The sequence below is a fragment of the Mus pahari genome, chromosome 23 (genome assembly GCF_900095145.1).
Source record: "Mus pahari chromosome 23, PAHARI_EIJ_v1.1, whole genome shotgun sequence".
Classification (NCBI taxonomy): Eukaryota; Metazoa; Chordata; class Mammalia; order Rodentia; family Muridae; genus Mus; species Mus pahari.
In genome coordinates this window covers 19,684,208-19,696,708 of record NC_034612.1, presented here as the reverse complement: position 1 = coordinate 19,696,708, position 12,501 = coordinate 19,684,208, and the positions used below count along the sequence as shown (strand labels likewise).

The window sequence follows — 12,501 nt, the reverse complement described above, 5'->3', positions numbered from 1 at the left end:
TTGCTCTGTGGATGAGTTCCTCTTGTGCTAACAGGGAATGATTGAATCAAATTTGATAATGGAACCTGTAGGAGGCCCCCTAAGTCATTTCCCAATAGCAAACGGTCACCTTGTCTGTCCCTTCTTAATAAGCACTAATTAGTCCAGTGCTGGCCTTTGCTAGTCCAGTGTATATTCCAGAAGGATGGGGCCTTTTTTGTATTATTGCTAGAAAAAACATTGTTTCTAGGAGTGCCATACCAACAATCCCTTTTTCAAACGACCTTGCTTACCACAATGAAAACACCCGACATTCTGTTTTTTTCTTAAAACGTTTAGAAATTACTTCTATCAGAGTAGCATAATAACTGTGAGATTCAATATCAGCCATATTTCTAATCCATTCATCTGTTGGTGCTGATCTTGTCTTTAAAAATCTAATCATACTTTTGTATTCTGAATTAGCATTTTCAAAAGCCAAAAATGTGATTAATATTTGTCTGACTTCTGAATCTGATACTATTCTATTTATAGCTGAAGTCAATCTTTGCAATAAATCAGTGGAAGTTTCTTTTGGACCTTGTATAATTTTAGAAAAGGACTCAGTCTCTTCTGATTCTTCAACCTTATCCCAAGCATTTAAAACTGCTGAACAACATAGCAACAAGGGCTGATCATCAAATTCAGTCTGTCCTTATAACTCAGCATATTAACCTTTACCTAGCATCTGCTCTTGAGAAATATTAATACCTCCAGTCTTATATCATTCTTTGGCCCTAGCTTCCTCTTCCCATCATGTTTGCCATTGTAACTGAGGACAAGCTTCCAATATTGCTGTTGCCAAATCTTTCCAGTCTTGAGGTATAATTCTGTTCTGAGTGTCCCATGAATTTAATATCTGCTCCACATAAGGGTAAATGCATAAGATATGAGATGACAGTTTCTTTAAGTCTCCTCAAATCTACAGGATTCCATTTAACTTCTCCATAACCTCGGTATTTCCTATCATCTGGTAGTTGTTCTTGTATAGTAACTGGATAAACTAAGGTTGGTTTTCTTATAATCTTGGTCTGCCCTTCTTCAGTTTTATCATGCAGTGGCACAGTAGGTTCTTGTCTAAATTCCTCTGTCTGTGTCTGAGTGTTTTTCTTATTTTCATCTATAAGTCTTTCTAAGGCTTTATCTTATTAATCCACTTTTCATATGTGGCACAATTATCAAGCCATTTTCATATTTGCATTATAAATATGATATTTCCATATTCATAACATAACAACATAATATAAATAACACAATCTCAGGATTTAGTGTGATCAAATGTCATGGAACAAATTTTCATAATGTACATGGCATTAAGGATAAAACGATGAATTACCAGATTGATACTAATCATAGTCAGTATTATGTCAATCTCAGATCATTATCTTTTAATTTTCTGCTTCTATTTTCAAGCATCTAAAATATCACTATACAAGGTCCTAACACCCTATATTATAATATTTACCATCCTTAACATGGGAAATATTTTTCCTTTTAATATTACTTAACCCTCTCCTTGAGAGCTCCCCTGGTGTCTTACCAAAGCTGACGGCTTCTCAGTTTGTCTTTTACTGTTGTGATTTCTCTGTCCATGTGGTACTGCCCCATGTTGGTCACCTTTTTTTTTTTTTTTTTTTTTTAAACAAAATCTCAATTGTTCAATTTTATCCATGAAGACACGGGAGCCAGATGCTGGGGTGAAAGCTGGCTAGCTCAGAGGGACAGAGAAAGCACCTAGCTGGCCTTCCTCATCCAACATCCCACCAACAATGCCTGTCTCTTACACTGTCTCAAACAACCTCCTTCAAACTGACTGTCCCCCGCTTCTACTTTCCGTGTGTCTCTCTATCTGTCCTTCTGACTTTCTCTTATTCTGTATGGTTTTTTTTTTCTTAATAATTCCTGTCAACTGGTTTCTTGTTCCACCTCTTGACCTGTGGTTGACTTAATTTAATCCTGTTTATAATATTCAAGGGGAAATCTCTTGGATTAAAGATGTGTGCTAAGACTGAGGCACACCACAGCTAAAACATGGTCTTTCCAGTAAATAACACAATCTCAGGATTCACAGCGTGATCAAATATCCTGGAACAAAGATACCAAGACTCATCAGATGATGCAACATAGACTAATACTCAGTAATAACCCAGAAAATATTTTATTAATCAAAATAGCCAAGGATGCATAGTATAGCATAAGCAGATATGGTCAGAAGGAGAAATTCCATTTTATGTGAAAAGTAGAGAAAGAGAAACAAATCCACAATGAGTCTCACATATTTTGGTAAGTCACCTTAAGATGGGAAGAATCTTTGTTCTGATCATTTATTTATCCATCCTAGGCTTAGGACAATTCTTGACACACAGTGAATACTGTTAGAAGAATAAATAACTCCATAAGTGGCATATTACCTGTATTTTATGCATGGATACTTTCATTCAGATAATTGACTTTTAAACACTTTATAGTGTGTTACTGCTTTTCAACATGGCTGTGAGTTATATTGCTAGAATGCTTTTAAATTGCTATTCTTTAATCTTAATGCATTGTTTGTAAAATTAGTACTGACAATGTTAGATAAAATCAATAAAATCAATAAAATTCCTGTTGTGTGCCTAAGTTCATAGTCCCTTCTGTAGCTGCAAACAAACTCCTAGCTGTGGTCCCCTGGAAGATAAAGAATAAACAAGTTTATGTGTCCAAGATAAAATACTGAACAAGATCATACCTCTGTAAGGAGAGACGTGCCGTGCACAGAAAGGAATGATTGGGTCAAACCAAGACTGAAACATAGCAGGAAAAACTCCATGTTCAGCATCGGGGTCACATGTCGATAATCATCTGATCACCAATGCGTGTTCTCAGACTCATTGCTGTGGTCTTGCACGTGGTCTCTTAGGCTGGCTTCAACTGTTCCCTGCATCTCTGCTTAGAAGCTATACCTTGTTCCCAGCACTTCCAACATTGATGCTTTGAAGCTTTAGAGGTCTCTGCCTGCCGAGTCTCCCGGGGCCTGGAGAAGGTAGTGGTGGAGTCACCGGGAAGGGCTCTGGTGGTAGCTTTAAAGTCTGAGGGTCTCAGGGTTTTCTAGCTCTCCAACTGTACTGAAATGCAGATAATAACTTCTAAAAAGTCTAGAAACTGTCTTGCTCTTTCTGAAGATAAAAGACTGCTAGCTGAGGTGATTAACACCTATAGCCTAACAAGAGGATTAAACAATGTGGCTTTTGTTCTATCTCAGCAGGAACTGCTGGGCTCTAACTTTCAGCCTGCTCAAGGCAGCCTGAAGTCGCAGGAAGAAAAGGGGGTTACTTAGAGAAGTGGCTGTAGAGTTTATTACCAAGTTGTAAAAAGCTTCCGATGAAAGCTATCTAAGGGGAAAAGTGGAAAGATCCTAAGTGGGGAAAGGGAAAAATTTTACTCTAAGCGGGGAGAGGCAAAAAATTCTAGTCTAAGTGCGGAAAGGCAACAGATTCTCTTCTCTCTCTCTCTGTCTTCGGTACTTATACATCTTTCAGAATACATGATCACATGTTACAAAGTTCATCACAAGTTCACACAAAAATCAACTCATAAATTGAAATAGAAACTTACAGTAGAGAATGTTTACATGCATATCCATTAGGAGTAATTATCTGGCTAAACATCCATCATCTCTCTCAGCTCCACAGGTTCACTGTAGGTTTAAAACCATAACTAAGTAATTAGTGAAGTTTTGTATAGATAAACCCAGTCAATATTTTATCTTCTGTCCTAGCACCTATAATAAATCGTTAGTTCCCTTTTTATGACCTTTGGTTAATTGTTTTACAACCTCTTAGAATGTGCTCTGAGTATGAGAAAGTCTGGTTACCATCTAAGAGCAATTAACTGGTGACACTTGGGAGACTGGCAGAATTCTCATTGCAGTTTTGACTATCAGAAAATGACCTAATAGCAGTCCCACTATAAAAGAGCTTAATAATCACTGATATAATTTTAGGAATTCTTATTAGATCATCATTAAGACGTAAGTCATCTATTTGTCTATATAACATCACTACAAGACAGTACATCTTCGTGGATCTGCAGAGATCTGGTCCAAAGGGGTGGGCTACTACTTAGTGATTGTTATATATGTTTAATAACAACAGGAAAAGCCTATTAATAGCAGGAATCTTTCCTAAAATGAATCCCTTACAGCCTTGCTTAATAAGAGCGCATCTGTTGCAGATTAAATAACAATCAGAAGCAGGCCATTTCAGGATGATCACCTGCTAATTGTCAGCTTGTCCCATTATGGCTCCTGACATCCTCCCCACATTCTTTGTGACAGGGTCTCACAATGTATCCCTAGACGGTCTAAACTTGTTATGTAGACCAGGTTGGCCTAGAAGTAGATCTATTGTGAGGCTTTTGTCTTAATGCTTGAGGTTTAAGACACGCAGGCATCTGTATAGTTTAAAGCTGTTGGTCTGTCTGCTGGGGCAGTGTCTCAGCTAGCTGTCTGAACTTATCCTGACTTCTCTGCATTTCCATCCTTGTGGCTCTCACTTCTGCTTCCGGCTCTGTTTGTCTCCCCTCTGCCTCCTTTCCTGTCTCCCTCACTCTGCCACATCTCCTGCATCTGCACCTGCATGTCTGCCTGCCTGGAAGTTCTGCCCCCATACATCCAGCCCCAGCTCTAGTTGTCGGCAGTTTATTAAACAAAAGGCTACATTCCTCACTCATCTAGTTGGCTGGGGATGGTCACCTTCCCCATGGCAGCTTGCCTTTCTTTTAAAGGCAGGTGATATTCTTATCCTGTTAGCCAGCACTGCTGGCTCCAAATAACAATTGAAAACATAAGGACACTCTTTTTCATAGCCAGAAAATGCAATATATGTGGGACATTTATCATTCAAACCTCTCTAGTCCCTGTTCCATCAGCGTGGACAAATTACCTGACAGAGATGTCTTAGAAGAGTAAAGATTTTAGCTAATGAATTTAAATAGTTTATTCTTTTGTGGTATGGAAGGTGTTGTAAAGCAGTTTAGTCCACATCATGGAAGGCTGGGAACAGAAAGATATAGACGAGAAGAAGCCAGGGATAAGACACTACAGAGGTCCTACTCTTTTTTTGTTTTGTTTTGTTTTGTTTTGTTTTTGTTTTGTTTTGTTTTTCGAGACAGGGTTTCTCTGTGTAGCCTTGGCTGTCCTGGAACTCACTCTGTAGACCAGGCTGGCCTCGAACTCAGAAATTCGCCTGCAGAGGTCCTACTCTTAGTGGCTTCTTCTTCCAGCTAGGCTCTACCAAGTGAAATCTCACCACAAGCTAGATTCTAAGCATGACCTTGTTGGAGACGTTTCCTATTCAATCCACAACTCTGTGTAAAAATTATCACTCTGCTACATCCCCATGACTTCATGGAAGTAAATGTGTACCCAAAAGATGCCTAAACATGTCTTCACACGAATCTTCATGTGTGCTCTTATGTGGTTGCATGTATATGCATGCTAGATTGTATAGGTGTCTTAGGGTTTCACTGCTGTGAACAGACACCGTGACCAAGGCAACTCTTATAAGGGCAACTTTTAATTGGGGCTGGCTTACAGGTTCAGAGGTTCAGTCCATCATCATCAAGGCAGGAGCATGGGCAGCATCCAGGCAGGGACGGTGCAGGAGGAGCTGAGAGTTCTATATCTTCATCTGAAGGCTGCTAGTGGAAGACCGACTTCCAGGCAGCTAGGGTGAGGGTCTTAAAGCCCACACCCCCAGTGACACTCTTACTCCAACCAGGTCATACCTACTCCAACAAGGCCACACCTCCAAATAGTGCCACTCCCTGGGCCAAGCATATACAAACCATCACAATAGGTGTTTATGAGTTCTCATTATCCATCGGTGTAAGTATATGCAAGACATGTATAGGCTCATATTTAAGTGTCTGAGTGTTTCAGGGTTCTGGAAGCAGCCAGGCTGGGAGCAACAACAGTTGGGGGAGAGAGTCTAATACACATCTCCTTGGGTTGCAGAGGCCAGGACCTGGGTAGCTGGGATCCGTTGCCTGAAAGTGGGGAAGTCTGGCAAGCACCAGTCTAGGCTGATTATTAGTAATAGGAGGAATTGTACAGCGAATAATTAGCAGATCTTTCCTTTTGTTGATCTTCATGCCATCCAAATTACCGAATAAATTATCAATCCCTTAGTAAGTCAAAATAAGTTGCAATTATGATTCTGAGGTAATTTCTTCTCATTGTCAAGTACTGGGTGAAGGCTGTCTGACCAGAGAAGTAATACATTATAAATGTTATTAAGTAATGGCTATCCTCACGTTGTTTGCATTGTATCATTTTTATTATACTATAATTTGAAAACATGAATTAAATTCAGATAATGATGTCTTTCTTATTTCTCATGGTTCAGACTTTATTGGGCAATTTCATATATTAATCTTCCAAATCAGTCTACTTTTTTGGTTTGTTTATTTTAGTTACTCCTATTAAAGAAAAAGTGTTAAGTTTCTGATGAGCTAATACTGTAGATTACTTCAGGGGGAATGTTCATTCTTTAATGGTGGATTTTTTTCATGCACCTACTTGGTGTATGGAATTGAGTCCGTACACTGGCAAGTTCATTTTGAGACATCCGAGCCTCCTTTGCATTTCTTCTTGGCCACACAGCTGAAAGACACCACAGGCTGCTGTCCATTCCATTCATGCAGCTTTTAGAGATTGCAGTATATAGTCTTTATCCGCCATTTTAAAGCATCCTTGTGTTCACACGGCACACCTAATTCATTATGACAGTATGCTGCCCCCTTGCCACATACAGTTAGGTGCCCACTCTGGGTTTCCCAATCAAGAGCACTATACTCAAGGAGGTGGCTGGCCTTCGGTTGGATGTCCTATCACTCGTCACGGGGAGCATGCAACCGTTGCCACAGCAAGGAGGTACATGTTGAGATGCCTCCATGGACAACCCACTCACAGATCAACTCCAGTGGCATGTCTCATCATCCGTTGCTGGGACACTCAACTACTCTTCCCAAGCTCATGCTTGGTCCTTTGTGCTGTTGGACTCTTCTCGTGGAAATGTCATTAGATGCTTGTTCACCCCAGCAGGGTACTGATCACAGACAAGGAAACAACTCCAGGACCCACCAAGTTCAGTGTAGAGAGACAGTGAATTGATTTGGGTTACTTGGCGGTGGTGGGGAGTATGGATGAAGCATTACAGGAGCAAGGAGGAACAAGACACAGATGTGTCTCTGAAAGCTCATCACAGCACGAGCAATGACATCAAAAGCTACACCCCTAGCACCTGATGTCACATGGTCATCACACTGTTCTTTTTTTTTTTTTTTAATTTCAGGAGCTGCTGTCATTCAAGGATGTGTCCATTGATTTCTCTGCAGAAGAGCAGGAATGCCTAGACCCCGCTCAGTGGAATTTGTATAGAAATGTGATGGTGGAGAATTACAGAAACCTTGTCTCTGTGGGTGAGGATCTCTCCCCTACAGAATTCCCAACCCCCTGTCCATATTCCACTCCCTCCCTTCATAAAATATTTCTCAGGAGCTTACACTTTGTACAGAAGGCATGGGCAGGTTCATTTTAACTGTATTTCCTTTAAAAATCTCCTCCCTTGATAGTGGATGCTTCTTACACTCTCATTGGTGGTAATTGTAGAAGTTTGTTGGCATGAAGTGTCATGAATTACAGTCCAAATCTTCCCTTTGATTTAGTCATATGTACAAGTGAGTCTTTCATCACCACACTGAAGATTCTTCATGCGTACTCTACTGTAGGAAACCACTGGGGGGAAAGCTGAGCAATGTAAGCTGAAAATAATTCTATGTAAGCTGAGGAAGCCAGTAAGCAGCACTCTACCATGGTCTCTGCATCAGTTCCTGCCTCCAGGTTCCTGCCCCTTTTGAGCTCCTGTCCTGATTCTGTCAGTGATGAACAGTGATATAGAAGTGTAAGCAAGCCTTTTGTGACTGGCGGTGAACGAGCGCACAGTGCCATGAAGGCCTCGGGCACGCTTCGGGAGTTCAAGGTGGTGGGGCGCTGCTTGCCAACCCCAAAATGCCACACGCCACCGCTGTACCGGATGCGAATCTTTGCACCCAACCATGTGGTGGCCAAGTCCCGCTTCTGGTACTTTATGTCACAGCTGAAGAAGATGAAGAAGTCATCCGGGGCGATTGTGTACTGCGGGCAGGTGTTTGAGAAGTCATCCCTGCGCGTGAAGAACTTTGGCATCTGGCTGCGCTATGACTCCCGAAGTGGCACACACAACATGTACCGAGAGTACCGTGACCTGACCACTGCAGGTGCAGTCACACAGTGCTACCGAGACACGGGTGCCAGACACCGTGCCCGTGCCCACTCCATCCAGATCATGAAGGTGGAAGAGATTACAGCTGGCAAGTGCCACCGGCCAGCTGTCAAGCAGTTCCACGACCCCAAGATCAAATTCCCACTGCCCCACCGCGTGTTGCGGCGCCAGCACAAGCCACGCTTCACCACCAAGAGGCCCAACACCTTCTTCTAGACACAAAGACCCACTGAATAAAAACTTGAGACTGTCAAAAAAAAAAAAAAGTGTAAGCAAAACAAACCTTTCCTCCCCACGTTGCTTTGGTCATGGTGTTTCACAGCAATAGTAACGCTAAGACATACACCATAGTCAAACTAGAAATATCCAAAGAGTAACTGAAAATCAAGAAACAAACAAACAAAATCAACACATATCTAGGAAAGTATGATCTCAGTTACAGAAATATGTAATCAGAAATAGAAATTTAAAAATGAAGCCAGAGGTGGTGGTGCACGCCTTTAATCCCAGAGTTTGGGGCGGGGGGGCGGGGCAGAGGCAGGTGGATTTCTTAGTTTGAAGTCAGCATGATCTACAGAGTTCCAGAAAAGCCAGGGATACACAGAGAAACCCCGTCCCAACAAACAAACAAACAAACAACAACAAAAAGTTTTATCTTTAAAGTCAAAGAAAAAGAATATCAATATAGGATTCTGTATTCATCAGTGCATTCTTTCCAGAACAAAGTGGGAGTCAGGATGCCATGACATCTAATACATATCTAATAGGGATTTGAAGCAACTATACGGAAATGAAAAAAAAAAAAAATACATTGTGTGAAATTCTTAAGAGAATTGCCAAAAATCATCTATACAGCGAAGACCTATCATTTTTGTCCCCACTCAGCCTGGAAGTGATAATTTGCAGTGTCAATCAAGGCTGTGAGAAGCCAGAAGTGGTCTGCATCCTGGTCCCTTAGACTCATGGAGACAAGGCTTCATTCAGCCTTGGCGGGGCTTTGGGTGGGGTGCCACCATCACTGGAGACCCTTTCCTATTTGCACCTCCGGTCCAGCTCTTGCCGGCCGGCCTGTCGCCCTCACAACTCACAACTTGGACTCCCAGGGAGGATTCCTAGCCACCTCGTAAGTAACCCAAACACTATCCCGGTCACCGCGGAACCCGGGGGATCCGGGAACCCAGATACCCCGGAACGGAACCCTCTCGGAAACCGGAGGCCGGAGAACCCGGACGTCCTGGAACGGGACACCGCGGAAAAGATCCGTTCCGGAATCGGGACAAGGTGAGTCGGGGCTCGGCCTCCGGGCGGGGAGGTGGCTGCTGTGGATGCGGCCGTGCGGGATCGGCGGCGAGTCCCGGGTCGGGTCGGGTTCTCTAGGGCAGCTGTCGGCTCGCGGCGAGGGCACAAGGCTGGCAGCCCGATGGCGGGATACTGGGGACACTCCGACTCCCCGTGTGCGGGGTCCTGCCCTGGGCTGGGGTCCGCACCCGCTTACCCTCAGCGGCCTGCGCCTTGAACAGTAAATACCTACGAATTTCCCATGTCCCTGCGTAGATTTCAAACAAACTGTGCTTTTTTCTATTTTACCCCGCGGTGTACATCAGGTAGCAATGCGAAAGGACTTGTTTTGTGTTCGTGAACCGTGCGCCGGTGCAGAAAGCGCTGGACAGTTATTAATTAGACTCCTAGTAAAACTTTTCACGTCACACTTCTCCCTAGGCACGGGCACTTTAGCACGGAATAAAATCTTTGAGTTGAGCTTTCCCTTGTCTGATTTCAGAGGTGATATGCCCCGGTTTTGTTTGTTTGTTTGTTTGGTACTGGATTTCAGTACTTCTACCTTAAGTGCAGGTACTAGATGCTATCGGTGCCATGTCTCAGATTAGAAGTTGTTAAGGTCCCTGGGATTCTGTCCTAGGGCGGATCTGTGAGCCCGCAGCCTTTAAGGCTGGCTACCAAAGGGATCCAGGGAATGTTTAGTATATTTTATCTGAAGACACTTCATTTATTTACATATCTTGGCTACTGTAATATTATAACTGTGTCCTCATCTTGGTATATTTACTCTATATTGTGACTTATGGGTCATACAGTAAGTGAGCTTTGACTTTTTTTTTTTTCCAAGAGCTTTTACATTATTTAAAAATTCATGGGCTGGTGAGATGGCTCAGTGGGTAAGAGCACCCGACTGCTTTTCCGAAGGTCCGGAGTTCAAATCCCAGCAACCCCATGGTGGCTCATAACCATCCGTAACAAGATCTGACGCCCTCTTCTGGAGTGTCTGAAGATGGCTACAGTGTACTTACATATAATAAATAAATAAATCTTTTAAAAAAAAAAATTCATGCAGTCACCTTGCCAATAGTTTCCAAGGACTGCTCCTCCCCCCCCCCCGTGTTTATGTTCCCTAGAGAGTCCATGCTTTTATGTAGCTCCTGGAAGCATGTACTAGAAACACTTTCTAGAACTGTACAGGGACCTGTGATTTCTAGCTTTTCTACCTCATGACAACCCTGTGGATGTGCTTACACGTGTATGTATGTATAGTTATTCACTGCCCGAGGTATAGGGAGACTTTTGTGCTTACACGTGTATGTATGTGTAGTTATTCACTGCCCGAGGTCTAGGGAGACTTCATCTCCTTTGTTCCCCCAAAGCTTGGCAGTTCATATGTGGGTCCTTCAATGAAAGATGAAAGGTCAGTTCCCCCCTCACCCCCCAGCCACTACCAGGTCTGTCATCAGGGTAGTAGGCACCCATTTTATACACATCACCCATGTTAGGAGTTTCAAAATTCTCTTCTTTGCAAAACCGTGACCTGCCTTTTGTGTTCTGACTGCTTCGAGTGAACGTGTAATGTGCTTTTATTCAGGCGGAACAGCTTCTCAGCAAAGGCTGAGGCTAGCGCCCATTAAAGCGCCTACTTGAGGAAATGCCATGAAGTTTAAGGATGCTCTGTTGGTTCCAACAACAACAACAGCCTGAGAGATCCCAAATGTCCTCTTTTTCTAGTCTTCTCTCTTCCTTGGTTTACTGATACCATGGTCAACTCTATTGCTGCGCGTTCTCTGAAATGATTGGCATGTTTGCGTGTACCTGTACACGCTTGTATTTCTAGCCACTGGAATGATGCCCGAGGGACTGAGTTAAGGACCAGCTTGATCTTCACAGGGAATACCAGGCCACCTATGTAACATCTCAAGACCCTGTTTCAACACACACATCAAGTCAATTATCTGTGTGCAGCGTGCAGCTGAGATTATATCGCTCTGAGTTCTACTTCGAGGATCTTTCCAGGCCAGGTTTTTTGTTTGTTTGGTTGGTTGGTTGGTTTTTTTATACTAAGCATGATGAGACTGAAGGGAAATATATTTTACTCTTAGCATTTTTTTTCTTGACTCTTTAAGTTTAACTTCTCAATGCTACACATGTTCAGGAAACGTCAGCTGTCACAAAGTGAAAAATTGTCCATACGTATGATGGTTCACCGTGGTTGTCAACTGGCTCTAGGCTCAATTCAGACATGAGCTGCTGGGCACAGTTGTGAGGGATTTTCTTGGTTAGCTTACTTGAAGTGGGAAGGCATTCTAAATGTGGGTGGTACCTTCCGTTAGTAGCTCAGTTCAAAGGAAGTCCTAGAGGGAAGCTTTGCCCTTTGCTCTTTCAGTCTTGCTGATAAGTTCATCTATTCTGTTGTGTCTCTTACCGCTGTTATCGCTGCGGCTACATTCCTTTGCTGATACAAGAACCCCATTTCGTTGGGCTTCCAACACGCACTGACATTTAGTGGGGCTCCAGGAATCCTCTAGGCTTCCAGTGTGAGCTTAGGACTGCAGAGGCATCCAGCTTTGCAAACCGAGGAAGGAACTGCAGGGCAGGGTTCTCCGTCTCTCTGATGTGAAGACAACCATTGTCATACTAACCCAGGTTGTATTGTATGTGCTGGCTAGTTTTCTGTCGACTTGACACAAGATCAAGTCATCAGAGAAGAGGGAGCTTCGTTTGAGAAACTGCCTCCATTAGATCCTGTAGCCACGCCTGTAGGGCATCCTCATAATTAGCAATTAATTTGGAAGGGCGGCTCAGATCGCTGTGGGCAGTACCACTCCTGGGCTGGTGGTCCTGGCTTCTATAAGGAAGCAGGTTGAGTGAGCCATGAGGAGCAAGCCAGTAAGCGTCC

The 12,501-nt window shown here is 43.0% G+C and overlaps 1 pseudogene across 1 annotated transcript; it reads left to right on the top strand.

Annotated features, from left to right (window-relative positions):
- Window positions 1-7,970: 7,970 nt before the first annotated feature.
- On the top strand, window positions 7,971-8,587 carry LOC110312832 (annotated as a pseudogene). The gene has a single exon (XR_002380077.2). The product of XR_002380077.2 is annotated as a 60S ribosomal protein L18a pseudogene (transcript).
- The last annotated feature ends 3,914 nt before the right edge of the window (window positions 8,588-12,501 follow it).